The sequence below is a fragment of the Manis javanica genome, chromosome Y (genome assembly GCF_040802235.1).
Source record: "Manis javanica isolate MJ-LG chromosome Y, MJ_LKY, whole genome shotgun sequence".
Taxonomy (NCBI): Eukaryota; Metazoa; Chordata; class Mammalia; order Pholidota; family Manidae; genus Manis; species Manis javanica.
The window spans coordinates 5190768-5217543 of record NC_133175.1 but is presented as its reverse complement, the minus strand read 5'-3'; the positions used below and the strand labels follow the sequence as shown (position 1 = coordinate 5217543).

Sequence of the window (26776 nt, the reverse complement as noted above, 5' to 3'; positions counted from 1 at the left end):
CGCTGTGGGAAACTGAGACTCTGCTCTTAAAGGGACAGTGCTCTATATCACTCACTCCAAACCAGCACAGAGGCAGCAGTTTGTAAAGTACCTGGGTTATACATGGAGGAGAGTTATTGACTAATTTAGGATATATGCCAGAGTGACAGAGATCTGTGTAGAAACAGAAGTGCTGATGAGCCCCATGTTTCTTGCCCTCCTTCAGCCTAGATGGCCCCACTCTGGAGAAAGCCAGTCTGACACTGTCTGTAAGGAAGGAGCGACACACAGCAGCAATTCACCGGAGAATTCCGCCTTATTAGGGAAAGGTGCTGGGTTATATAGGAAGGGGCATGAGGGGATTGTGGTGTTACTTCTATGGGGCTGGTGGCTATTGGCTAGGTGCTGGGATTGGGAGGGGGGAGAGAGGTGATTGGGCTTCAGGTGGCACCGGCGGGAACCGAGGACCCGGAAGAGAAGCAGGAAGTTCGCCATCTTATGGATTGGGGCCCTTCATTCCCCCCTTTCTCATCTATGGGGTTGTGGATGTTGCTTTCTCTCTGACAGCTTCCTGCTGAATGGGGGCGGTGCAGGGAGTGAGTGCTTGAGGATTGGGAGGAAAGGGTTGATAGGACTCCCCACAGTAAGGACGAGTAGTTGTGGACTTCTTCAGGTTGGAAATCAGTGAAGGTTCCCTGTAACCATGGGTCGAGGACTTGCTGATTCCGATGGTGCCAAGAGGATATGGTTGCCAGAAGCCAGGTGTCCGTGGCCAGTGTTCCCAGGAACTGTTTCCAGCAGGGAGAGAGGTCCATCTCAGCGTGTGGTGATGAGGTTGTGTGAGGGCGAGGGATCTTCTGTGGCTAAAAGCTGGCAGTTCCTGAGTAAAAGCTGGTTGAATGTTTGATTAGAGATTTTACTGACTTGGGATTTGATAAACTTTACAAGGCAAGAAGAGACAGGCAAGAAGAATGATTATTATGGGGCCTGCAATGGGCCACAGCCAGGTGAGGAGGGGGTTTGTTAGTATTGAAGAGAATGGGTTGGAATTGGAAGCAGAGTGGAGGCTGGAGGCAAGGTCAGTGAGTTTGGTAATGTCAGTTTCTACAATGCCGGATTCATTGATGTAATAGCAGCACTCTTCTCGAAGGAAGACGCAGGTGCTGCCCTTCTCGGCTGTAAGCAGATCTAGGGCCCACCGGTTTTGAAGGGTGACCTTAGCTAACGAAGTGACCTGTCTTTGGAGAGAGGCCAGGGAATCGGCAGTGGATGTCAGGGCCCCCTCAAGTTTGGCATTGAGATCTCTAATTGCCCATAGAGAGTGAACCAAGGCTCCCCCTGAAAATCCTGCTCCAATGGCTGAGGTGGCTAGGGAAATACCGACCATAATGGGAAGGAAAGCAGCCCTTCTTGTGCAAAAGGGCAAAGGAGGTTGAAGCTCAAGTAATTCTGACATGCTGTGAAGTGTAAGCTGTGGGTTTAGGGTGACGAGAATGCAGGGTGTGCTGGAGTTGGGAGGCAGTGAGTTAAAAAGACTGCCATTACACAAAAGAAATGTCCCGGCTGTGTAAAAGTCTTAGAGCCGGAGATAGGGGTGTGGATAGAGAGACATGAAGTGCACTGGAGGGGGGAGGGGTTGGGCCTACACAGCGGTGGATGGTGAGATTGTTTGCGTATTCTGGTTCCCGTAGGGGTATGTCTGCCAGGGGGTGGAAGGGTTGTCCTGCATGAAAGGAGTAAATGGAAATGTTAAGGGGCACGGCGGCTAGCAGTGTGCACTGTAGTGATGAGCACAAGAAACAATTGGTGGTGTTAAGAGTGTGGTTGAGAAAGATGGTGGTGTCCTGAAGGAGCTGTAACCAAGACTAGGAGGAATTGGAAGAGGGGCGGGGGTGAGAAGATGAAGAGGCGCCATCAAGAGTTTGGATAATGACTTTTCCGGAATGTCCGATATCTGACGCAACTTGAGAGATCTGGGAGTGAGAGGGAACATACTCTCGAGAGATATGAAGGGTACCGTGGGGGGTTGAGGACCCCCCATAGTAAACTGAGACTGTGACCCCGGCGGCCCATCGAGAGTCCCAGGGATCTGGGATTGATAAGGAGAATGAGCTTTTGGGATATTTTATGAAACGGTTGGAGGAGTAATACCGTGGGTACTGGGAGTTACCCATGTAGTGAATCGTGCAAGACCAGTAGGGACATCCCCCGTAGGTGTCTGGCCATCGCCTGCAATAGGCTTGTTTTTGGTCATAGAGGAAGCAGAGGTAGGGAGAATAAAGGTAGCCGCTAGTGAGCACTTCGGTGGAGGGAGGAAAGTGGAGGTATCAAGTCTCAGAGCAGCCTTTCAGAGGGGTGTCTGATGTGGCAATGAGGGCAGTAACTTTTGTTTGATGCTGTATGTAAGTCTGTCTGACTTTGAATCACCATACAAAGGAGGCTGGGGTGGCGGGGAAGACAATAAGAATGAGGGAAAAAAGCGAGAGAGCAGTAAAGTAGGAAAAAGTCATGATTCGGGTATGGATGGCAAAGAGGGTGAACGGGAGATGCAGAGTTTCAAGGGATCAGAGGGATGAGGCATGGTAGGGTAGACAGCATCTTGGGCTGTATACGAAGGGCTCTGGATTTTGACTGATGCGTCTTGGGTGTCCAGCGAAGGTGGGTCCTGGGTATTTGGTTTCAATGTGGAGATATGAATCCAAGGGGTGACAGAGTTATCAGGCAGTAAGAGCTTGATGGCCGAGGGGGTGCAGAGAATAACTGGGTGTGAACCTTCCCATTTTGGGGTGAGAGAGGGCTGATCCTCTGGTGGCTTATAAAACACTAGTTGGCCGGGCTGCAAGACAGGAGGATTTTGGGAGGCAGATGGATCAGGAAGGAGGCAATCCTGATATTTCCACAATTCGGTGTGGAGGAGAAAGAGTAGCGGAACAGCCATATTGGGAGAAATCGGTCCTTTGTGGGAAGGGAGCCCCGGGGGTAGAATCGGGTGGCCGTACATGATCTCAAAGGGCCACAAGAAGGAAGGTTTCTTATGGAGGGCCTATATGCGGAGTGGAGCTAAGGGCAGTAAGCGAACCCAGTCAAGGTGTAGTTCTAGAGATAGTTTGGTCAGGATGCCCTTTAGAGTCCTGTTGGTTCTTTCTACTTTTCCCGAAGCCTGTGGATGATAAGGACAATGTAAATGCTGGTGGACTGAGAGCGACTTGGAGAGGTTCTGGATAATTTGGGCAGTGAACTCAGGGCCGTTATCTGATTGGAGGGAAGTGGGCATCCCGAACCTAGGAAAGATCTGTGTGAGGAGAATAGACGCAACTGCGGACGCTCGTTTGTTAGTGGTGGGGAAAGCTTCAACCCATCCAGAAAATGTATCTACTAACAGGAGTAGGTATCTGGTACGCCGTACAGGGGGTATGTTAGTGAAGTCTATTTGCCAATCTGCGGTGGGGACATTACCCCTTGCTTGAGCCGGAAAGGGTCGGGCCTTGAGGGGGCATTAGGGTTAGTGCGTTGGCAGATGGTGCACCTGCAGGTTATATGGTTAAGCAGGGTTTTGTCTTCAGGAGAGAGAGAGAAAAAAAGGATTGTAAAAAATGGATCAAGGATTGGGGGCTGGAATGGATCAGATCGTGTAAGAAGCAGAAGAGAGAATCTTTGTCCTGGGAACAGAGGGTGTCTTGTGATAAGGCTAAAACCACAGGGGCAGACGGATTGTTGTCTGGTGTGTCTTCCGATAGGGCAACTGACTTGGGCTATTCTGTCGGCTTTGTTGTTACCTCTTGCAATGGGGGAGTCATCCTTTTGATGTGATTTGCAGTGGACTATGCCTAGTCGGTGTGGGACTTGTGAAGCCTCTGGAAGTTTAGTAATTAAGGCTGAATTAGTGATCGAATTTCCTTTTGTGGTGAGGAGGCCATGTTCTTTCCAAACTGCCGCGTGAGACAAGAGAAAGTGGAATACGTATTTGGAGTCAGTGTACAGTGTGAGAGACGTGTCTCGGGCTAGAGTGCAAGCTCTGGTGGTGGCACTGAGTTCGGACTGTTGATTGGTTGTATAGGGGGGTAGGAATCATGCCTCAATGATGTCTTCGAGGGACACTACTGCATATCCTGCATAGTGGGTGCTCTCATGTTTAAAGGACGACCCGTCAGTAGACCAGATGAGGTCGCAGTGTGAGAGCACTCCTTCAGAGATCGTGGAGTGGCATGGAAGGAAGTTGTGAAGGGATTCCAGGCAATCATGCGAGGGAGTATGAGGAGAGTAGGGTAGAGGAAGAACAGTGGCCGGATTCAGAGGCTGGCAGGGGAGGAAAGAAATGTCTGGATTTTGGAGGAAAGAGGTAAGTTCAGGAGTCTGGAAGGAGGGAGAGTCTGTAAACTTTTGTAGGTTAGGAGATCTTTTAGGTGATGTGGGGGGCAGAATGGTAAGGGGTGCCCCGAATGTCATTTTATGAGCTTCCTTCTGCAAGAGCTGTCCAGCGGCTAATGCCCATAGGCAGAGGGCCGATCCCCGAACTGTGGGGTCTAATTGCTTAGAGAGGTAAGCTACTGGGGCAAAGGATGGGCCATAATATTGGCCTAGGACTCCTAGAGCTTGACTGGACCTCTCATGAATGTATAATGAGAAGGGTTTTGACAAATCAGGGAGATGGAGAGCTGGAGCTTCCACAAGGGCTTGATGGAGCTTAATGAAGGAGTGTCGGGGTGAGGATGATAATGGTTCTTCAGGGGGGCCCTTGCTGAGGTTGTATAGGGGTCTTGCCAACAGGGAGAAGTTAGGGATCCATGCTCTAAAATACCCAGCCAGGCCTAGAAAGGAAAGGATTTCTGTCTTGGTTTTGGCAACGGGCAGGTCAGAGAGGAGCCATTTTCTGTCTAAGGTAATGGACTTTCCTTGTTGAGACAGAAGGAATCCAAGGTAAGTGACAGAAGGGGAAGAGATTTGAGCTTTGAAGGGGGATACCCAGTAACCTCTGGAAGCTAGAAGGTTAAGTAGGGAGGCAGTGTCAACTTGAGACTGTTCCCACGAGGGACTGCAGAGTAGAAGATCATCCAGGTAGTGTAATAAGGTGGACTTGGAGTGACCATGACGAAACTGTTTGAGGTCCTGAGCTAGGACCTGTCCAAAAATATGGGGACTATCTCGGAAGCCTTGTGGCAAAACTGTCCAAGTGAGTTTTTCAGAATGTCTTGTGTATGGGTCCGTCCAGGTGAAGGTGAAAAAATCTTGGGAGGAGGGGTCCAGAGGGATAAAAAAAATGCATTCTTGAGATCGAGGACTGAGAAGTGGGAGGCCGGGGCAGGGATCCACGATAAAAGGGTGGATGGATTTGGAACTAAGGGATGGATAGGAACGACAGCCATGTTAATGAGGCAGAGATCTTGGACTAGGTGGAAAGATCTGTTGGTTTTATTAACAGCTAATATGTGGGTATTAAATAGAGATTGAGTGGGTCTGAGGTAATTTTTGTTTAAAAGGTCCTGAATGATGGGTTGGAGGCCTTTGAGGGCCGAAGTGGTTAGGGGGTATTGGGTCTGATAGATATACTGAGAGGGGTCACATAATTTGATAGAGGCAGGAGGACATAGAGCCACGGAGTGGCTTGTAATGTCCCAAACTGGGGTTTACAGGGTGTATGAGGGCAGAACTGGAGCTTTCATTGGGTAGAAGGGGGTCGTCGGCTATGGGGGCCATCAGAAAGGGAGTACTGGAGGCTGGGGGAGTGGATATAGTGATGGAAACATGGAGGAGAGAAAGGATGTCCTGTCCTAATGAAGAGATGGGACACTGGGCTATAACCAGGAAGGAGTGGGAGAAAGGTATGGGATTGTCTGGGATTGTGCATAAAAAGGGGGGGGTGGTTAATGGGAAAATCTGTCTACCTCCTACCCCGACTATAGGAGTAATGGCAGGCATGGTAGGGCCTTGGTATTCTCGCAAGACTGAGAAGGTGGCTTCTGTATCTAGGAGGAAGGAGATGGGGCGACCTTCTACTATTAAAGTAACCCTGGGCTCCTGTTCGGTGATGGAAATGGTTGGGCGAGAAGCCCCCGGGCTCCGTCAATCTTCTTCTGCCAGCCCCACTATGGCGGGCTTAGGATGGGGGTTGCTCATCCAGCCTCCCCTTCGGGTGGTTGGGCAGTCAGACACCCAGTGGCCCTTTTTGTGGCATCTGTGGCATGGGGTGGTAGGAGATCTGCGGGAGGGGCACGCCCTTGACCGATATCCTTCTTTTCCGCACTTGAAACAAGCTCCTGGGGCGGGGGCCTGTTTGTAGAGGAGCGCTCAGGTTGTGGTTTTATCAGCTGGGCCAGCATTTGGAAATTGGCCTGATCAGCCTTTTGTTTACGGCATTATGGAAGACTTTAAAGGCCACTGTTAGGATCTCAGTCTGTGAGGTAGCGGGGCCCTGTTCTAACTTTTAGAGTTTAGCTTTAATGTCAGGGTAGCCTTGAGCTATGAATTGCGTCGTAAGGACATGTCTTCTGTCAGGCGTTTCTGGGTCCAGGCTGGTATGCTGAAATAGGGCTTGAGTGAGTCTGTATAAGAACTTGGAGGGAGTTTCCTCCCTCCTTTGAATTATGTCTTCGAGCTTTTGAAAATTGACTACTTTGCGAGCTGCCTTTCTCAGACCTGCTGTTAAGCAGGAGGTGCAAATATCTTGTGAACGGAGACCCACAGTGGTGTTATAATCCCAGTGTAGGTCTTGTTCAGGGATAGCGGTGGGGCCAGGTTGATAGGTGGGGTCAGTCCTGTGGGTTTCTTTAGCGTGCGTTTGGGCAAAGTCCCAAACTCATCTACACTCTTCATGGAGGAGAGTATTGGCCAGGAGCATGAAAATGTCATGATGTGTGAGGCTGTAAGACTGGAGGGCCCATTGAAATACCTGATGTATGTCATGGGATCAGTGGAAAAGGAACCTAGGCATTTCTCTAGTTGGGCTAAATCTCCTAAGGAGAAAGGGACGTGAACGGGCACGATGCCTTTGGATCCTGCTACCTCCCAGAGGGGGGCGATAATTTTGGGAGGCCCTCGGGATGAGTCTGAGAGGGACTGAAGGGTTTTGGCTCAGTCTGTGGGTGGGAAACAGGTGATGGGAGCAAAGCCGCGATAATTTTGGGAGGCCCTCGGGACCGAGTCTGAGGGGGTAAATATGGAGGAGGCTCCTGGGACTTAGTTAGAGGTGGGCTGAAAGACTCAGGCTCCTTCTGTGGCAGGGGGGCAAGGTGAGGGAGATGGAGGCAGAGGGTGTGAGGTTGGGAAGGAGATGGTGGTGGAGGAAGGAGAGAAGGGGGAAGGGAGAGGACAGGAGGCTTCTGCGGGGGAGGAGGTGGAGGCACCTGCTCTGGCGGTAGAGGGCGGAGGGGTTGTAGGAGGGGGAGGGGCCGAAGGGGGAAGCATGTATGGTGGAGGCTCGTCGGCTGGGTCAAAGGTAATCGAAGAAGGACTGGGAGTGTGGGGAGGGTAGGTAGACGGCTTGCAGTCTAAGAGAACTTGGGGTGGGGAACAGGTGGTGCAGAGGCTGGGATTTTGAGGTAGGAGGTGAAAAGCTTCGATATAGGGAATCTCCTTCCATTTTTCCAGGCACTGGCAGTAGTTAAAAAGATCGCGAGTGATGTTAGGATCAAGAGTTCCCCCTGCGGGCCATTGGTTGTTATTGTCTAGGGGGTATGTCGGCTAATCTTGGGTGCAGTATTTACGGAGAAGTTTTGGTTTTATATCAGGTGTCAGGGAGAGGGTAGTTAGATGCTTCAGCAGGCATTCAAGAGGTGAACTTTCAGGGAGGGATGAGGAGGCTCCCATGGCTAAAGGACAGAGAAGGAGACAAACGGTGGGAGATGAACGGAGGTCCTCAGACTGGGAGCAGACTGCAAAGAGACGAAGGGCGTCCCCGATCATCCTTGGTGGTCTGCGGAAACTCGCATACGAGTCGGAATTTCTTAGGAAGTGTGGGTCCTCACCCAGACTTCTCTAAGAAGGCAGAGTGCCGGAGTCACGAGGAACCTAGTACTAGGAATTTTCGGTGGATGGAATGGAAGGAGGAGGGGGGGGAAAAGCATTCTCATCCGCAAAGGAGTCATCTCATTTATGGCTGTTGGAGGAGGGGCCTGAGGGTCTGCCGCAGCCGTGAAGGCCTGAGGCAGGGAGAGTTCCCTCCTCGTCCCCGAGCTTCAGGGCCTTGCTGGACGATCACGGTCAATGGCGCTGCTGTACCTCGGGGGAGAGTGGCCCACCACGGGGAAATTTTGCTTAAAAAGTTTCGGCACTTATGGAAGGGACGGCGAGTGCGTTTATGACTGTTGGTGGAGGGGCCTAAAGGTCCGCCGCAGCCGTGAAGGCGTGAGGCGGGGAGAGTTCCCTCCTCATCCCCGAGCTTCAGGGCCTTGCCGGACGATCACAATGGTGCTGCGATAGCTTGGGGAAGAGTGGCCCACTCCGGGGTAAAACTTACCCAAAGGCCAGAGAGGAGTGGTGAGTGTGATGAGCCAGCGCGGGAAAAAGAGTACAAGGGGAAGCTGCTGCTGGTGTCCGGGGGGAAGATGGGGCCCAGTTGGGGTGTCCTGTCTCCCGAGTTTTGGCACCAATGAAAGGAAGGACCGACATACAGCAGCAATTCACTGGAGAATTCCGCTTTATTAGGGAAAGGTGCTGGGTTATATAGGAAGGGGCATGCGCTGATTGTGGTGTTACTTCTATGGGGCTGGTGGCTATTGGCTAGGTGCTGGGATTGGGAGGGGAGATAGAGGTGATTGGGCTTCAGGTGGCACCATTGGGAACCGAGGACCCCGAAGAGAAGCCGTAAGTTCGCCATCTTATGGTTGGGGGCCCTTCAGTCACTCCATAGATTAGAACATTAACTTTCTAATGCTTTCTTGTACAGAAAAGTATGCTAATTTGATTTTTTTTCCCTGATTAGTCTTGTATGATAGGATGTTACTATAGTAATGGGATTTGGATTCCTACACTAAGTGTTTAGGAAAAAAATTAAATCATTTAAAATGCATATGGCCACGTAAGAATATGAGTCCAATGTGTAGTCAAGAATTATTTATATTGAGTGTATGAAAACGGAACTGTTCTTCTCTGTGCATGCTAGGGTAAAAGTTTTGGATTATAAATGAATGTTTCTAATATACTTTAAAACTGTATCTTCTGTATAATTGGAATTTACCTTTGTTTTTGATTGGCTTGCTAAATTCTGTAAACAGTATCTTTCTAGCCTATGAAGAATTACAAATTCTAAGTTAGTGAATTACAAATTAACGAAGTTTGGCAGGACAGTTATACTAGTTAATGTGAATTAAAATATACTGATATTTTGGCATTCCATTTAGTAAAATAAAATGTAATGGGTCCATGAAATAATAATGAGTAGGTTAAGTAAGTAAATGTAGCCAATAATTTAATGGGAAGAAGATAATAGTTTTCTCATCTACTTCTTTAAGTGTCAGTTCCTTTGATTTTTGCAAAATAATTAGAAAAGGGATAATATACCAATCCAGGGAAGATATAGAAGTGAATACATTCTCTAAGCTTATTAGAAAAATAATACATGTTATTTTGATAATTGTTTAAACTCTTAGCCTAGCTTTTAACCCAGTCAAATGAGGGAGGACAGAACTAAAATTCCCGCTGTTATAGGAATATTAAAAAATATATGTTCCTAACATAATAGATTCTGACACTTTAAGTTTGATACTTTTTCCATCTGAAGACCTGGAAAATGCTAGATCTTTCATAGTTCCTTGTTGTCCAGTAGTGGGTCCTGAAATATTTGATGCATCTTAAAAATGGAAAAGAGAAATTTGAAAAAAATACATGTACAGTGAGATATTTAATAACTTCCTTTGGGAACTGGAAATTATAACCATCTTATCATTAGAGTATGGGAAGTAAGACATACATATTTTATCATTGTGTTTGAGGTGATTCATTTGCTCTATGGATTATTGAAATTAATGTAATTTAAAATATGATATGAAATACTATACGATGGCTTTATTGTGACATTCTTGTTTTCCATTGGTTTCTCCTCAGTACATGTTCAGACTTTTGAGACAATGACTTCTTGTTTCATAAATCTCTTTCCACATGCTCCTCATCTGTCTGTCTGTGTTGCTGGCTCTTAGCTTTCTGGGACTCATTTCATTTGCTCTTCTGAAGTTCCTACTGACTGACTAGATCCTGACACATTGCCTTACCTAGATATCTAGGTGCAAATTCATAAGGACAATGAAAGGGGAAAAAATTCCAGAGACCCAATTCCGTCTAAAAAATATAGTTTGTTCTTTGAGATTCCAATCAATCCGGCTTTGAGAACTAAAATAATCTATTATGTTGTTTCAAAAAGTTATATGCCTGGCATTAATTCAGTGTATCTTCCAATTCTTTCATATGATAACCTCCTGAAAAATACTGCTTGTGATCCTATTCTACAGTCACAGGCCCTGAATATTTTAAACATCTGAGGTAAATATGTAATCAGATTCATGTGATGCTTTATAAATGATATAGAAATATGTAAAATGTAAGTAGCAAACAAAACAGTAATGTTATAGTCAGCGAGTACCAAACATGAGCCTAGAGCAGTGTTATCACCTGTGCAGCATTGAACAGAGCATTCTCAGATCACTGAGTGGGTGCAGTCATTTCAGTGTTCCTACTTCTGCCATTACATCTTCAGCAGCTTTACTTTGGGTTTGGTGATAGCATCACTTTCTGAAAAAAGGATGAAGAACACTGCATATGGCTTCAGTATTCAAATAAAACATATATACAAATAGCAATAAAGCCATCCAAATTAATTAGATTGAGGAAACCGATTATTCAGCATTTGTTTCTTCTTGTATTTCCTATTTTACTGCAAGTCAGTGATTTGGCACAGAAGCCGAAAGAGTATAAATCAAAATCAAAATAGTTCATCATAAAGGTGAAAGTAGTGTTTCAAAGAAAAACGTCATTCCCTCCTTACATGCGCTCCTCTGAGATCTGTTAGTGAAGAACTTTGTCTTTTCTTTAAAAATATCCATAGATAAGATCTTTTTTTAGACAACAGTAAATGACATTGCTTCAAGAGTCCTCTCTTCCTGAAACAAGTTATTTAAGTAGAGGTTCTAAAAATGCTAAAATTAGTAGGTCAGCCTAGGAAACTAATGCACCTCTCAAATAACATCTCAGCCAACAATCCCCAAATACCCTCTTTTCCTTTCCCTAAGATATCTTGAGCTGAAAATATGATTTCCAGGTCAATAATTTGTAATCATTATGTTTTTCCACTACTATAAATGATCTATGAAGCTTTCAGAAGTTGATTTCTGAAATTGTACTTCATAAATTATAGAACTGCTGCCTCTTTATCTTTTCTAAGATTTTATTTAGAATAAATATATACTTTATCTGTACCAGCCTAGATTACAGCTGTTTAGAAGAGAGTATAAACATTCTAACATCCTACAAGTTAAATATCAAATGCAATGAAAGTTCTTAAGTGGTATTGTGTAATACTTGAAAGAAATCGGCCTTAGCATCATATAGATCTTGGTTTGAAACCCAACTTTCCATTTACTAGCTGTGTAATACTGGGCAATTTAAAAATCTTTCTGAGCCCATTTGCATATCTGAAAAATGGGGATAGAAAAATTCACAGACTATGCATATTAAATTGGTCAATATATTTGAAAACATCAAGTATATTGCCTGGCTCATAACTGACACATAATAAATAGTTTATTGTTATTCCTCACATTATTGTATTGTTAATATATGAGGATGTCTTTCTTTTCCAGTAAATGTAGATGAAAGGAAACACTTTTATTTGCATGGGAGCTTTCACCATAGTTGAAATTATGAAGTATATTGTTCATTAGAAACTGAGTTTAGATTCAAACTGAGTTTGAATACTGCTATTCAAATAGTGTCTTCTAATACATAGCAACCCTGAAGAGAAATAGACTCATAACTGGTACCCAACCAAACAAGGGTCAGTTCTGTTAGCCCCAACTCTAGCCTCATGAAGGAATTTTCATTTTGTTATTTTGACATAAGCTTTTTTGGATGCAAAAATGCTGTAAGTCTGGGGAAAGGAAATCCTGGTGCAAAATACTCCTAAAAACCTGAATCAGTCAAAGGGAGAAATATAGTTTAAAATCCGTTTATTGCTCCCAATCTGCAGTCTGGTCCCCCCTCTCTTTCCTGCCCTACCAAAAGCAAAGGTAGCCCTTCCCTGGACCTCTCAGGTACAGATAAGCACTCTTGTCCAGGTAATCACTCATTGATATGGAAATGAACTTCTCTCCACCCCTGAGGAATTATGCCCATGCACTAAAGCCATGCTTCTTCCCACCAATGAACTCCTATTGATATGCAGATGTAATAATCAATGCGAGATATTCTGGAAATTTTACAATTTTACCCACAGGTCTCCCCTCCAAATATCTCACCTTGTAATTCACTCATTCCTCCTTTTCTGACGTATCTAATAACACAATAGCAACAGCAATAAAATCTTGATAATCCTCAAGGCAGAGGATTCAGTCGATGCAGACTGAGTAAATGTACTTTATAGCACAATCGCTTACTAAGCACAAAATATGTCCCTTCACTTGTTTACTCATTCCTAAAAACCATGCTAGATGGCTCACAGGACTTTTACCAAATAGTACACAAAGTAAAACCTCTCTTTAAGCATTTTTTTGACAACACAAACAAAATCATGATAATTCTCATGTCAAAGGAGTCAGCTAGGTTCAAAGTCCCATGCAGATTAAGTCAAAACCTCGTCCTATCCAGCTATCCTGCAGCAACTGCCGCCATGGAGTGCATCCAGGACACAAGGACGGTAGAAGCAAATAACCGTGATTGTGGGGGGCCAATTTGCTGTTATTCCAGGAATACGCAGGAGGCCAGCTTCCAGACCTTTTCCCCAAGGTGCCAGAAGAGCTTGCCATTGCTGATCCATGAGTTGAAATGTCCAAGGCCATGTCCATTTTATTCCTAATTGCTGCACCCATCCTTGCAACGTATGTGCAATAAAGTGGCTGCCTTGGCTGATTTCAATCAGCAGTAACCTGCGGTAGACTACAAAGAGATGCTCTAGGACCGTAATGGGGGTTTGCTGATCTGCACAATGTTCAGGGCATTCCTTCCAGGCTTGGCTGACTTCTTCAAAGGTCAATGGCAAGCCCCACCGACAGGCTACAGCCCACATTGTTTTTTACCCCACGTGCAGCAAATGCTGATGTAGCCTTTCGGCCACATCAGAAGCAGGCTTTCCTTCAAGCCAGAGCACCTGGGCCAGTGTGTCTGCTTCATTATTCCCTGGGGATGTGAAAGGCAAATGGCCAGTCACATGATCTACTGTAGGGGTCTGTGCCATACCACTCCCTGGCCTTTGGGTCCAGTTGCTCACCCACTCTTTGATGGGATAGGTGGTTTTTACCCTAGTTGGAGCTTTTCCAGCAATGGGCTCCATAGACAGCAAGGTGCGGTACACAGCAGCCAGTTGCTCCTCTATCAAGACCCACACATCTGCTCCGTTCCATAGTTGTGACCAGGCTCCAGCTGCAGCAGAAGCAGCAACAGTGGCAGAAGCAGGAGCCTTAGGCTCGGGCAACAGGCCGGTATTGGTGTGGGCAGTAGTGCTGGTGGGGCCTCCACTGCCACATGAGTGTAGACACACGTCCTTCAGCAGAAGCGCCAATTCTCCCCATCATTTCTTGGGGCGGCCCTCCCAAAGATCGCACCCATTGTAACAGATTTTGGGTTCAGACAAATTCTGCCAACTAGGCTAGGTGTAAGTCTGGGGAGAGGAAATCCTGGGATAAAATACCTGTAAAAATCAAAATCAGTCAGTTAGAAATAAAGTTTGAATGCGTTCATTGCTCACAAACTGCCGTCCAGGCCATGCTCTCTTTCCTGCTCCAGCAGAAGCTAATCTGGCCCTCTGCCTCACACCTCTCAGGTACAAATAAGCCCTCCTTGCCCCAGGTAGTTACCCAGTGATACAGAGATGAACCTCTCTCCACCTCTGAGAAATTATAAAAATGCACTAAAGCCATAGTTCTTTACACTACTGAACGTGCATTGATATGCAGATGTACTAAAGCCAGGCGAGATTTTCTGGAAATGTTACAATATTACCCACAGAAGCATAATCTCTTTTTATCAAGAAATCTCTTCACTTAGCTTGCAGATGTTTAGTTTTGCTTAACGCATATTTGGAAGACATTTGAACATTACTCACATTTAACTTTTTTAGCATGACACACAACCTATTCCTATAAGTAATTGATTGTAGTTCATTTAGATGTATAAAATGGATAGAAAATAACTATTTTACAAAGAAGAGAGAGCAGGCACCAAGTACTACTTGAATAGCAATTACTTGAGAATGAACATTTTTGTGTCAGAATTGTCAGTAAAATTAACTGCTCATAATTGTGCTTGCTTTGTACTGTGGCTTCATCTCTTTCATTATATTTTGTTTCAAAACTAAAAAGAGAAAGCAAGACCAAAAACTATTTAGAATGCAAGGTACTCTAGGTAGCGACACTTCATTTTCCAGAACTCTCCTGAGAAGAATCATAAAAATATACACTTTTGTCTTTATTTGATGGTATGTAAATCTTTAATTATGTATCCACAAGATATATACATTTTTACAGTCTCTGATTTTACTTTGAGGTATAAATGAGAATGTATGCTTTCCTTTTTAATCTTTAGGTACACATCTAGTTCTAGGACTTGATCTTGATATTGACTTAAATACATGGTAGCATGCTTACACTAAGATGAGCAGAACTGTGACATGCATATTTGCATACACATCAACCTTAACTTCAGTTTTTTAATACGACTTTAAGGATATACCAAGGAAGCTTGTAAAAGGAGGATATCATAATGAGTCTTTTGACACATAATACATAGCCTGTGATACCAAAAAGGGAAAAAGATGCATGCATTCCCGGCCGATTTACAAACATTTTGCAAACAAGAATAGCTCTTCTCATTTGAAGCACTTCAATGCATTCTATTTAAGCATTAACAGATATTCTGCTTATGTTAAATGAAACACTTGACATCGCAGATTGAGTATATTATGGGAAATGTGGGAAGTGTACCTTAATCATGATAATCTGTCCTGAAGGACTCTTGAACCAGCATGTACCAATACTCAAAGAGTGACCTGGCTGTATTACTTGGAAATGATTACACCAGAGCTCATAACTTATTAGTGAAGACTCTATAATTGTTCATTTCTTATTGGTTGCTTAAATTTATTATTTTGAATAGGAATAGACTCGTATGCAATGGAAAAATCTTGGGGACAATTACAAATGTATTTCCTATATGAAAATCGAGGTATTTTCTAGAATAGGATCATACCTCGCTTACCTCACAACTGAAAACTACAAAGCCTTAGTGATCACTGCCTAATAACGCTTTCACCAGTTTCGAACCAACTGGCTCACATCAGGAGAGACAAGAGAGTCCGTGGTTGGCTTGTTGTGTAGGGGTTTTATGTGTGGTTTAGGATTTTTAGGAATGGGGTTAAAGGGCTAGGGGTGCCGACTGGTCCCAGAATGGTCAATTTTGATGAGTAACAGAAGAAATTATCTGCACTTACTCTTTCTCAGGATAGCAGTTTTCCTCTGGGAGCATGTCAGTTAAGACTGCTTGCCCTCTCCCAAGGCGGGCTGGGTTGTTGCCTGTTTGCTAAAGCATGTTAAGAAACTTACTTCTTAACTTCTTGGGCTGTTTATAGTTGCACTTGCTTACTAAATTCATCTTTTTACTAGGTTACAGATTACATAATTAGGATCAGAGAAGGAAATGCAGCACATATGTACAATTAAAAATATGCCGGGCCTTTTAGCAGGCTAAGGTAAATTTTACAGTGTCATGATCAAAATTGGAACAGTGAAGTCATGGGTTATGCTGAGACATTTCTCTTTATGTGCAGAACACTCAAACATTCTAGGCCTAATTGCTCCTGGCCTTTTGAGCTTTAACTGATCTGACTGAATATGTCTATATTCCTAGACTGGTATCTTTACCCTAGAGAACGAGTGTTGACTCTGACTGTGTGTAATGCTTAACACAGACTTTCGATAGGGACATCTTGGCATATTGTTACATTGTTCTGTCTGTAATTATCTTGCTGTGCTTTTTATCTGGAGGCCCTCAGCCTACTCTGCTTACACCCACAGTCCGTATCTCACGTTCATCAATGGCCATAAGCTTTGGATTGAATGGAAACATTGTGTACTCTTGCTTCATATTAACCATATATAATATTTCTTTCAAATAATAATTTCAGTCATTTATAGCAGCATAGCTTAAAATAAGATAACCTGTGATTTATTAAAATATTTATTTTACACAAAAGGACAGATACATAATTTCTTAAGAGAAAATTCTCTATTCTAGGTTTCATAGTGTTGGCTTAATCTATGCCACCTGGAATTAAAATATCTGCATAATGGCAAGCCTTTCGATATGTACCACAGTTATGTTAGCAAGAAGAAACTTTTAAGTTTGTGATTTGTTTATGAGGTTAATTTTGTCCATTTCCATGGCTCATTAGTAAAGTTCAAGCTGCAGTAGCATTAAAATGTATAATATAATACATTCATCAGGCATCATACAGGCATCATTTACTGGGTGCCTGTATTTTCCAAGTAAAGCACATAGATCAAGCAAAAGAAAAAGTCAGTACAAAATGTTATTTCAGCAAAAAGATCGTACCCTTTATTTCAGAAAGCAATGTTTCTCTGATGGTCAAATATCACTATGTACCAAAAACAAAACAAATTAGTTTTTTGGGTGCAGGTTTGTATTCCCTCAATAAGAATATCATCCTTTCCATAATGAGTTTTGAAACTTATGCACACCATTAGAGTGCTGAGTTTCCATTTAACCTCCATGGCTCACTTAAAAAAATAGAATGAACTTTTGATAAAAAATGTCAAAAAGAGTTGAGACTCTAAGAGAACAGAAATTCCTAAATATTGTTATACACTCTCTGTTAGCTCTACCCCATTCTGTACTTCTACAATATTTTACTGTGGTAAAAGGTACACTGTCTAATATAATCATATTCAGAGTTTCAGCTTTGAACTAGGAAGCTTCTCTGAGGCTCCCCAAAAATTCTTTACAGAATTTTTTTATGTATACTGCCAAGTAGCCTTCCATATAGGCTGACAGAATTAACAGTCACCCTGATTTCTTGAAGATAAAGCCTTCCATTCTTTCTCATAATAAAATAGTTACAAAATAGTTTTACAGAAAATGGAGTCTCAAAGGTTTATTTTTCTGATGTCTGTTTTAAAAACTGCTACTCAGAAAAACCGAAAGGAGCCTCAAACATTTTACAATTAAACAAAACACACGCAAGAGAAGCTTCTGTTATGACAGCACAATGGTTGAATAAGGAGCTCCAGCGTCTTGTTCCCCACTGCAAACATCAAGTAAATAATTACAGACTGGTTGAAATAGCTTTATGGGAGCTCTGGAAACAAGGCAAAGATATGCAGAAACAAACAAATGTCCAATCAAGAAAAATTCACTTTCAAATCAGTAGGAAGTTTCATAGCCTTGGTGTTGCTCTTCTACCAGCCCCTTCCCAGGGTGGCATGACATAGTTGGAAGAATGCAACTTACTTTTTTGATTCCCCCCTCAGGATACAAGGACAAGAGTTGAACTGGTTTGAAATATTCTGACCTGTCTCGAGGCTATCTTTAAGAAACTGATTTCAAAATTGCCTATCTCAGAACTTAGATGAGAATGGCAGCATAGTTTGGATCTGAGGTTGGAAAACACAGAAGGGAGTGGCAGATGCCATAGCACATGAAACTGCAGGGGCAGCAGAGACCTACAGACACCTGGGGGTAAGAGATTATGAAGAAAGGAATAAATAGAATATCTAAGGCCTCAGGAGGCAGGGGTGAGACTTAGAGAAATTAAGACATATATAAGCAGCCATGTTCATGAAAGACACAGATAAAAAAACACACGTGCAAGTCCACAAAAATCGCATACTCAGAAAAGACCTGAGACGTCCTTAAACCTTCATGTTGGGCTTATTAATGAAAGAGAGCTCCCACCCAATGCCATTATGTAAAGATTTGGAAATGTGCCTGTTTTGCCAATTCCCAATTTTTCCAAGAGTTTACCAGGCAGACAAAGAAATGTGGAAACAGGGCTCATGAAGAAGGAGCAAAATAAACATCCAGAAAGTCACTCTGAAGAACCACAGGTTTCAGACTTTTTAGATCAAGAATTTTAACAACTATCTTAAATATCCTCAAAGAGCTAAAGGAAAAAGCACAGAAAAGAACTAAAGGAAATCAGGGAAACAATACATAAACAAAATAAGAATATCAACAAAGAGATAGAAATTATAAAAGAGGGCAAACAAAAATTCTGGAGCTGAAAAATATAAGTCTGAATTGAAAAGTTCACTAGAAGTCTTCAACAACAGACTTGAACCAGTAAAAAGAAGAATATGTGAACAGATTTTATGAAATTATCAAATCTGAGACATGCAAAGGAAAAATAATGAAAAACAATTAATATATCCTTAGAGAATTATCGGGCTTCACCAAGCAAAACAATATATGCATAACTGAAATCCCAGAAAGAGAAGAGAGAGTACAAGCATCATAGAGCTTCTTTGAAGAAATAAAGGCAGCAAATTACCCAAAGTTGAGGAAAGATATAGGATTAAAATGCAAGGAGCTAAATGACTCCAAGTAAGATAAACACAGAGACTCAGATAAGACACATTGTAGTCAAACCATCAAAGTAAAAGACAGAACATCTTGAAAGCAGCAAAAAAGAAGTAACTCATCAATACAAGGACTCATCAATCAGTGGTTCCCTGCAGCAGAAACTTTGCAGGGCAGAAAGCACTGGGATGATCACATTTTTCCATTCAGTAGTTTAAATGTATCAGCTAAAAATTCTGTATCTGGCAAAACTGTCCTTCAAAAGTGGGGGATAAATTAAGATATTTCCAGATAAACAACACTGAAACACTTGATTACCACTAGATTTGTCCAACAAGAAATGTTAAATGGAGTCCTTCAAGTTGAAATGAAAGGATGCTGGACAGTCGCTCAAAGCCTAACAAAAATACACTGTTCTCAGACAAAGGAAGATGCATGACAAATATAAAAAACAGTATTGTAAAATTGGTTCGTAACTCTACCTTTTATTCTTCTACAGTATTTAAAAGTCAAGAGCATAAAAGCAGTTATAAATCTATGGGTATGCAATACATTAAAATGCAATTTGTGGTGTCTAGAACAAAAAGGGAGGAGCATAACAGTTTCTCTATGTACCTGAAGTTAATTAAGATGGCATCAGATTACAAGATTGTTATCACTTTAAAATTTCATATGTAATCTCCATGTTAACCATAAGAATAACACCTATAAAATACCACAAATGGAAATGGGGAAAGAATCAAAACATTTTACTAAAAATAATAAAATAAACAAGAAACAAAGGCAGTAATGGAGTGAATGAGGAGCAGAAAGTTATTATAACAGATACACGAAACAAAGAACATAATGGCAGTTCTAAGAACTTCTCTGTCAGTAAGTACCTTAAATATCAATGGATTAAGCTTCCTGATCAAATACATGGATTGGTATAACAGATATTTAAAAAGGCTATTCAATAGATTCTTTTATGCTATCAAAAAGAAATTCACTACAGATTAAGAAATGTCAAGGATGCAATATGTATTTCATGTAAATAGCAACCAAAAAAGAGCCTGAGTAGCCATATTATCTCAAACAAAAATAGGATAAGTAAAAAACCATTACAAAAAAAAGAGGTTACACTAATAAAAGGGTTATTTATCAATAAGATATCATATTTATAAAGATAGAAGCAACAAGCGCCAGATCTCCTAAATATATGAAACAAACACTGACAGAATTGTAGGGAGAATTGGACGAGCTACAATAATACTAGATGAAACTACAGTAATATTGATCACCCAATACAAAATAGCCAAAGGATAATCAGACATGACTTCAATAAAGTAATAGAGGACTTCAGCGGCACTATACATTAATTGACCTAACAGACATACAGAGAACAACCCACCAAATAGAAAAATACAGATTTTTCTCAAGTGCACGTGGAATGGTCTCAAGATTAGATCATACTTTGACTGCAAAACTGAATACATTAAAATTTAAATGATACAAAGTACCTTTTCTGATAACAATGGCATGAAAATAGAAATTAATAGAAGGAAAATTAGAAAATCCCCAAATATGTGGAAATTACAAGGCATGCTTAACCATTAATAGGGCATAGATGAAATTTCAGGTATAATTAGAAAATATCTTGAGTCAGTGAATATGAAGTCTCAGCATACCAAAACATACTAGATACAGCAAAAGCAGGGCTAAGAAGATAATTTCCAGTTATAAATGCTCACATTAGGAAAGGAAAAGGATGTCAAATAAAAATCTAACTTCATTCCTTATGTAACAAGATGAAATTGAAGATACTTTTGTATCCTTAAATTAGGCTGAAGAACATTCATAGAATAAAATTATTTCCTGGCCAGAACTTCACAAAACATATTCTTCCTTTAGAATATGCCCATTCCAATACGTGGTGGACTATATGTGAGGATATCTCAGATAATTAGACATTCGATGTTTGATTGACTCATTATCAATCAAACTATTACGTGAGCAGAGTAAAGATTACAATAAGTGAGTTGACTGAAACCTAAATGCTTTCCAGTCTGTGATGCCAAGGGATAGTTCCTTTCCAAAACACATGAAAATAGGCTCATTCTGTAGCAGGCGATTTTAAGGGTATTCATATCATGCTATCCTGATGATTCATATAGTAGAGTAATTTAAAGTCCCAAAGAAGATTCAGAGATGAATCATTTATTTGAACAAAATAAAGAGTAAATGTCACCCTCACCAATTGTATTTTAAAAAAACACAGTGTGAATTGGGGGTGGGTGAACTTAAAATTAATCTTAACTGGGTGGATGGAAAATGATGCCTGGAAGAAAGGTAATAATCAAAGTATTTTTAAGTGTATTCCTCCAACCACCAAATTTTTAAGTTTCTACGGATTGTAGGCCTCTGTGTGCTTGTGTTAGTATTTAAGTTCTGCTGTTGTGTGATGTTGACAGGACATAAGAAGAGCTTCCTTATTGTAAATTCAATAATTACCAGGTTTGCCTAAATAGTCAAAGGGTACAATTTCCAGTTAGAAGATGAGTAATTTTGGGGATCTAATGTACAGCATGGTAACTATACTTAAAAATACTGTATTGGACAGGTGAAAATTGCTGACAGAGTATATCTTACATGTTCCTACCGCACAAAAGATAGAAACTATGTGAAGTGATGGGTGTTCTAACTAAACGTATTGTAACAATTTACTATATATACATTGTCAAATCATATTGTACACCTTAAATTATTCAGTGTTATATGTAAATTATATCCCATTAAAGCTGAAAAAGATATAAAAGATGGAAGTTGTATATTTTTTAATGGGATTGACATGTGTAGTGTAACCAAACTCTCAGGCTTAAGATTCTTCAAGAAATACTGCTCATATGTTATGAGTACTTTGATACCTTTCAAACTTGAAAAATATTTTAAATCATGCCTACAATTTCATGCCTAATGGCAAAGCTGTGATACCAATAAAAATCAAAGAAATACTGGTATTTTGAGGTTTATGTTTGTTCATATGGCAGTTACCAGTAACCCTGCAGCTGAACCATACCTCTTTATGGGTCCACTCCAGGTATAAATACTAATGATGACATATCACTTAGATGGAAGGTTAGGTAGTAATCACAGTGAATTTTTTTAAATCGAAGGGCAAATTTCAGTTTTACTTTAATACAATGTATTTCTTGTAGTTGATGTGTCTAAATTTCCACAGACATTTGCACTCACATACTCTCACTCTCACCCCTTCTAGATTAGATCCACGACATCCTGAACAAGTGAATGTCACCAGAGCTGAGGAGGAGTTCATTGCTGTAAACCATGCAGAGAAAACTCTCCATAAAATAGAGAACTACCTGAAATAGAAACAACTGTGTGATGTGATACTCATTGCTGGAAACATGCGAATCCCAGCCCATCGGTAAGTATCTGTATGCAGATAGAACATTTGGTGAGTATAGCCAAGTATGAATAAACAAAAATCAGTCCATTGATTACAAATTGGAACACTAAGGAAAACAGACGTTTATCTTCCTGTATTGAAAAAGCAGTAGCATATTTGCTCCATCGCCTTGTGTGATACTTAGAAGATCAGCCAGGGAGAAATTGATGAAGAAAAACAGCATCAACCCTCTAAAAGAAAATCCACTCATTTTACCTTTCTAATTTCATAACACTTTAATGAAATGTGAAAGATTTATGCATAAAACAGAATTACCAGTGTTACAAGCTTGCTGTCTGTATTTCATGCTTTTCAAAGAAATTATGGACTAATTTATGTTCCTATGAAATATTTCTATTTCCAGGTTGCTTCTCAGTGCAATGTCAGATTTTCTTGCTGTGATGTCTCCTGGCAATGTGTGTGATGCCAGACAAGAAGAGGTCAAGATGGAAGGAATCAATCCTAATGTACTTAATTCCTAGGTTCGATATGCTTACACAGGTAAGTGCTTGGTATGATTAACTGATTCAGTCCTCACAATAACCCTGCATTATATAACCCACAGTCCTATTATTCCTACTCTACCAGTGAGAAAACTGAAGGATAGACTAGTTAAGTAACCTATGGTAGTAAAGGGAAGAACCAGGATTTAAAATCAGCAGTATAAAAGAGAAATAAGTAAATAATATGCAATAAAAATTTTTGACTGTGAGAAAATAAAACTATTTTAACACAAAGATTCAAGAATATGTCTCTCTCATGGTGCTGGTACATTCTCATTTGTAGAAATGACAGGGAAAGTGGGATATACCAATTGTACATTAGGTTTTTAGTCAGTCTCCTGCTTGGAAATAATCATATTTATCCAAACTATAGAACAAAGGTAACAAAGATGAGTTTAGGGCTGACAGTATTTCTTTATTAATTCACTCATGCCAGTTTTATTGAGGAATGTTTGACAAAATTGTGCATACTTAAAAGTGTACAATGTAATGATTTGATATGCATATACATTATGGAATCCTTACGAAAATCATGAAAAGTAGTGAACAGCAAAGAGTTAACTCATTTCCATGGTGAGAACGCTAAGCTATACTCTGAAACAACTTTAAAGAATACAATAACCAATAGCACGTTATTATCTGTAGACATCCCGCTATACAGTAGATCCTCACAACTTATTCTTGTACTGGAGTTTGTACCCTTTGACATGTATTTCTTCATTTCCCCTTCCAGCTTCTGGCAACTACCGATCTATGTGTTTCTATGAAATCGGCACTCTTTTTATTAAATTCCACATACAAGTGATATCCTATATTATCTGTCTTTCAGTTTCTGGCTTCCTTCACCTAACACTGCTCTCCAGGTTCATCCATGTTGTCACAAATGCGGAGATTTCCAACTTTTTCGGGACTGACTAATGTAACATTGTGTGTGTCATCTACACACACACACACACACATATGTATATATACACACACACACACACATACATACACACATATACACACCAGTTTCTTCATCCGTTCGTCAGTCAAAGGGCATTTAATTTCCATATCTTAGCTATTGTGAGTAACGCTGCAGTTAACATGCAGTGAAAATATCTCAAGAGCCTGATCTCATTTCCTTTGGATATATACCCAGGAGTGGGATTGCTGGACCATGTCATAGTTCTGTTTCAAATTTTATTAAGGAACCTCCCTACTGTGTTCCATAATGTTTATGCCACTTTACATTCCCACTTTCAGTTCAACGGTTCCCTTTTCTCCAAAGCTTCACCAACATTGTTTATCTTTTCTCATTTTGATAATAGCCATCCTAAGTTGTGTGAGAGAACACCTCATGGTTTTGACTTGCATTTCCCTGATGATTAGTGATGTCCTGCACGTTTTCAAGTACCTGTTGGTTTATTTCTATGTCTTTTTTAGAAAATGTCCATTCAGGTTCTTTGTCCATTTTTTAATTAATTATTTTATTTTGTGCTACTGACTTGTATTAGTCCTTAACACATTTTGAATATTAAGCTGCAAATATTTTTCTCATTTATAGGTCTTCTTTTCAATTTATTTTTATTTCCAGTGGTGTTAAAAAGCTCTTTAGTTTAATGTTGCCTCACTTGTTTTAGCTTTGGTTGGCTGTATTTTGGTAGCTTACTCAGAAAATCATTCTAAGGTTAAGGGACTTTTTTGCTATTTTCTTATAGGAGTTTTATGATTTCATCCACTAAGCAATAAATATTCTTAGTAACTAGGCCAAGTTTCAATGTCTATAGCAGGTGAGTCTTCAGATCTGAATCTTAAGAATAGTTCATACTTCTCTGGGTCTCATGAAATATGGGCAGGGCTCTCTCTTCAAAACCCAGGACAAAAACAACACAGAAAAGTGTGATGATGGAACAGATTTGTCTAGTAACTTATTTTAGAGGTTGAACCAAATATAGATCATCTTGCAGTACGTGTTACTCTTTTCTTTATGGTTATGCAACCATACAGAATCTATGTGAAGACATTTTAAAGGGAATCTTATAAAGGAAGGGTTTATAATTTATATAATCCATGTGAAATACCATGCTTTGTAACGTACCTACATTGCTTAGCCAAAGCAAACAGAAACATAACTTATCAAAATAACATAATCTTTGCAATAATTCAATAGTGCTTGCTCCAAAAATAATACAGCATGTGAATACACAGGAAATGGCTTAAATAGCTGCTTATTATAAAAATAAATATGCATTTTTTGCAGAACATCACTACAAAAGAAATAGCTTAAATAGCTCTGCTCTCATTTTTTAAAATTCTTACATATAGTCTTTACATATGTTATTAAACAAGGCATGCTTTGTATACCTACGAAAGTAACCATATAAAGAATTGTTTATTTGTAGACTCTGGGCATGTTTTCTTTCTTTTGAGGCAGCCCAGGCATCAGTTGCAGGCAAAATATTAACAAGAGTCGTCCTTACCAGCTAATGAAGAAAGACTTTAAAAAACAGACATGTAACCTCCATGCTCTTATTTACTAAGATGTTTTTCCACACAAATGACAACTACACCTTTCATCAACTGTATGATCCTTTTATAATATGATATAATGCTCTGCGAGTCATGTTATAAACTATTGTAAAATAAGGTGTAGATGCAGGTTTAAGATGGTAAAGAATAACAATTTGCTCTTTGTAATGACAGTATTCACTGTTCATTTGCTATTTATTTTTGATAATCTAGTGTGGCTTCTTCCGGCCATCTTATTAATGTTTACATGCATTCCCTTGCAGATGTTGGCCTAAAAAGCTATTTCCTGTATGGTTGTTCTACATTAGAAAAGACAGCCCTCCTAATGAGAGAATTGAAAAATTTCTAGTTAGCATATTTGTGCCTTATTTCATGGGACTTATAATCATTATTTTTCAAAATATCGTGGTTCTCTGCTATTGAAAGAAGATATTATATTGAAAATTTGCTGGGTGCAGCTTCTTCTCTAAAGGTGACTCAAGTCATTAAAGTCTGCTCACTTTTCTTATAAAGCAGCTCCATACTTCAAACTGCTTAGGGATTCTGTCAATTGGAGATGCCCTGGGCTGCACAGGGCTCCTGAGAGTGGCCCATAAGTACACAGTGGTAAAACCAACTGCTTCAAATTGACTTGTATAATACAATACCTAACTTATTGATTTGTTTACTGATATACATGTGTGTGTGTATATGTTTACATATATATAGATGTGAGTGTGTATTTGTACATGTATGAATTTATATGTGTATATTTCTAAAACCTTTCTAAAGTAAAGATTATTATTTTGGGATAAAATGAAAAAGCAATATAAACATAATTTGCATATGACCTGCACCTAATGAATAGCATATAGAAGTATTTGATTGAGCTGTACTCAAACATGTTTCTCATTTTGAAATTAAAAAGGTTAAATTTAATGTCAAAGCCTGGAGAAATGGAAAATCTGCCAAAAATTCTGCCAAACAAGTACATACTTCAAGTACAATCCACAGTATTAGGAAAATAAGGTTTCCCTTATGTTTTCACACTATTAGAACTTTAGTATACAAAATCACACAAATTTTGATTGCTAATGAAAGTTAAATGTTCAATAAGGAAAAACAATTATTAATGGACCAACATTCACTGGAATAACTTGAGAACTATCAAAATTAGTAAATGAGCCAGTTCTATTGAACAGGCTTCTTATATCCTAGTGAAAACAAGTATTTTTGTTAAAAACAGTTTTGAGTTCAATCCTTTAACTTAACTAACTTACGATCTTTTTCAATACTATTAATATAATTGTAATAATTGGATATTTCTATGTGTTAATTCTTTGAAATTTGCATGGGATAAGGCTATGTTTATTCAGATGTCAGTGACATGAAATACAGATTTCTGTAGGGAGGCAAGAAAAATTGGATGAAAGACATTAAATTACCATTAGTGCTAATATTTCCCTGATACGTAGGAAAGTAGAAACGAATGTTTTAACTTGTGAAGCAGGAAACAACACGAGATGGATCTTTCTGTGAAAGCCAGTCAAAGATAAATATTTCAAGATAAGAACACTGCTAGTTATCTAAAATTCAAAAATAAAAGGCAAGTACATAAAGAAAACAATAG

The 26776-nt window shown here is 40.4% G+C and overlaps 1 long non-coding RNA gene across 1 annotated transcript in view; it reads left to right on the top strand.

The window, feature by feature from the left end:
• The window catches only part of LOC140847555 (uncharacterized), a 96611-nt gene that overhangs the window by 51979 nt on the left and 17856 nt on the right, over positions 1-26776 (top strand). Inside the window, exons 2-3 of the long non-coding RNA XR_012127618.1 lie at positions 21965-22132; positions 22518-22654. This is a non-coding gene — a long non-coding RNA (uncharacterized lncRNA). The remainder of the gene's footprint in view (positions 1-21964; positions 22133-22517; positions 22655-26776) is intronic.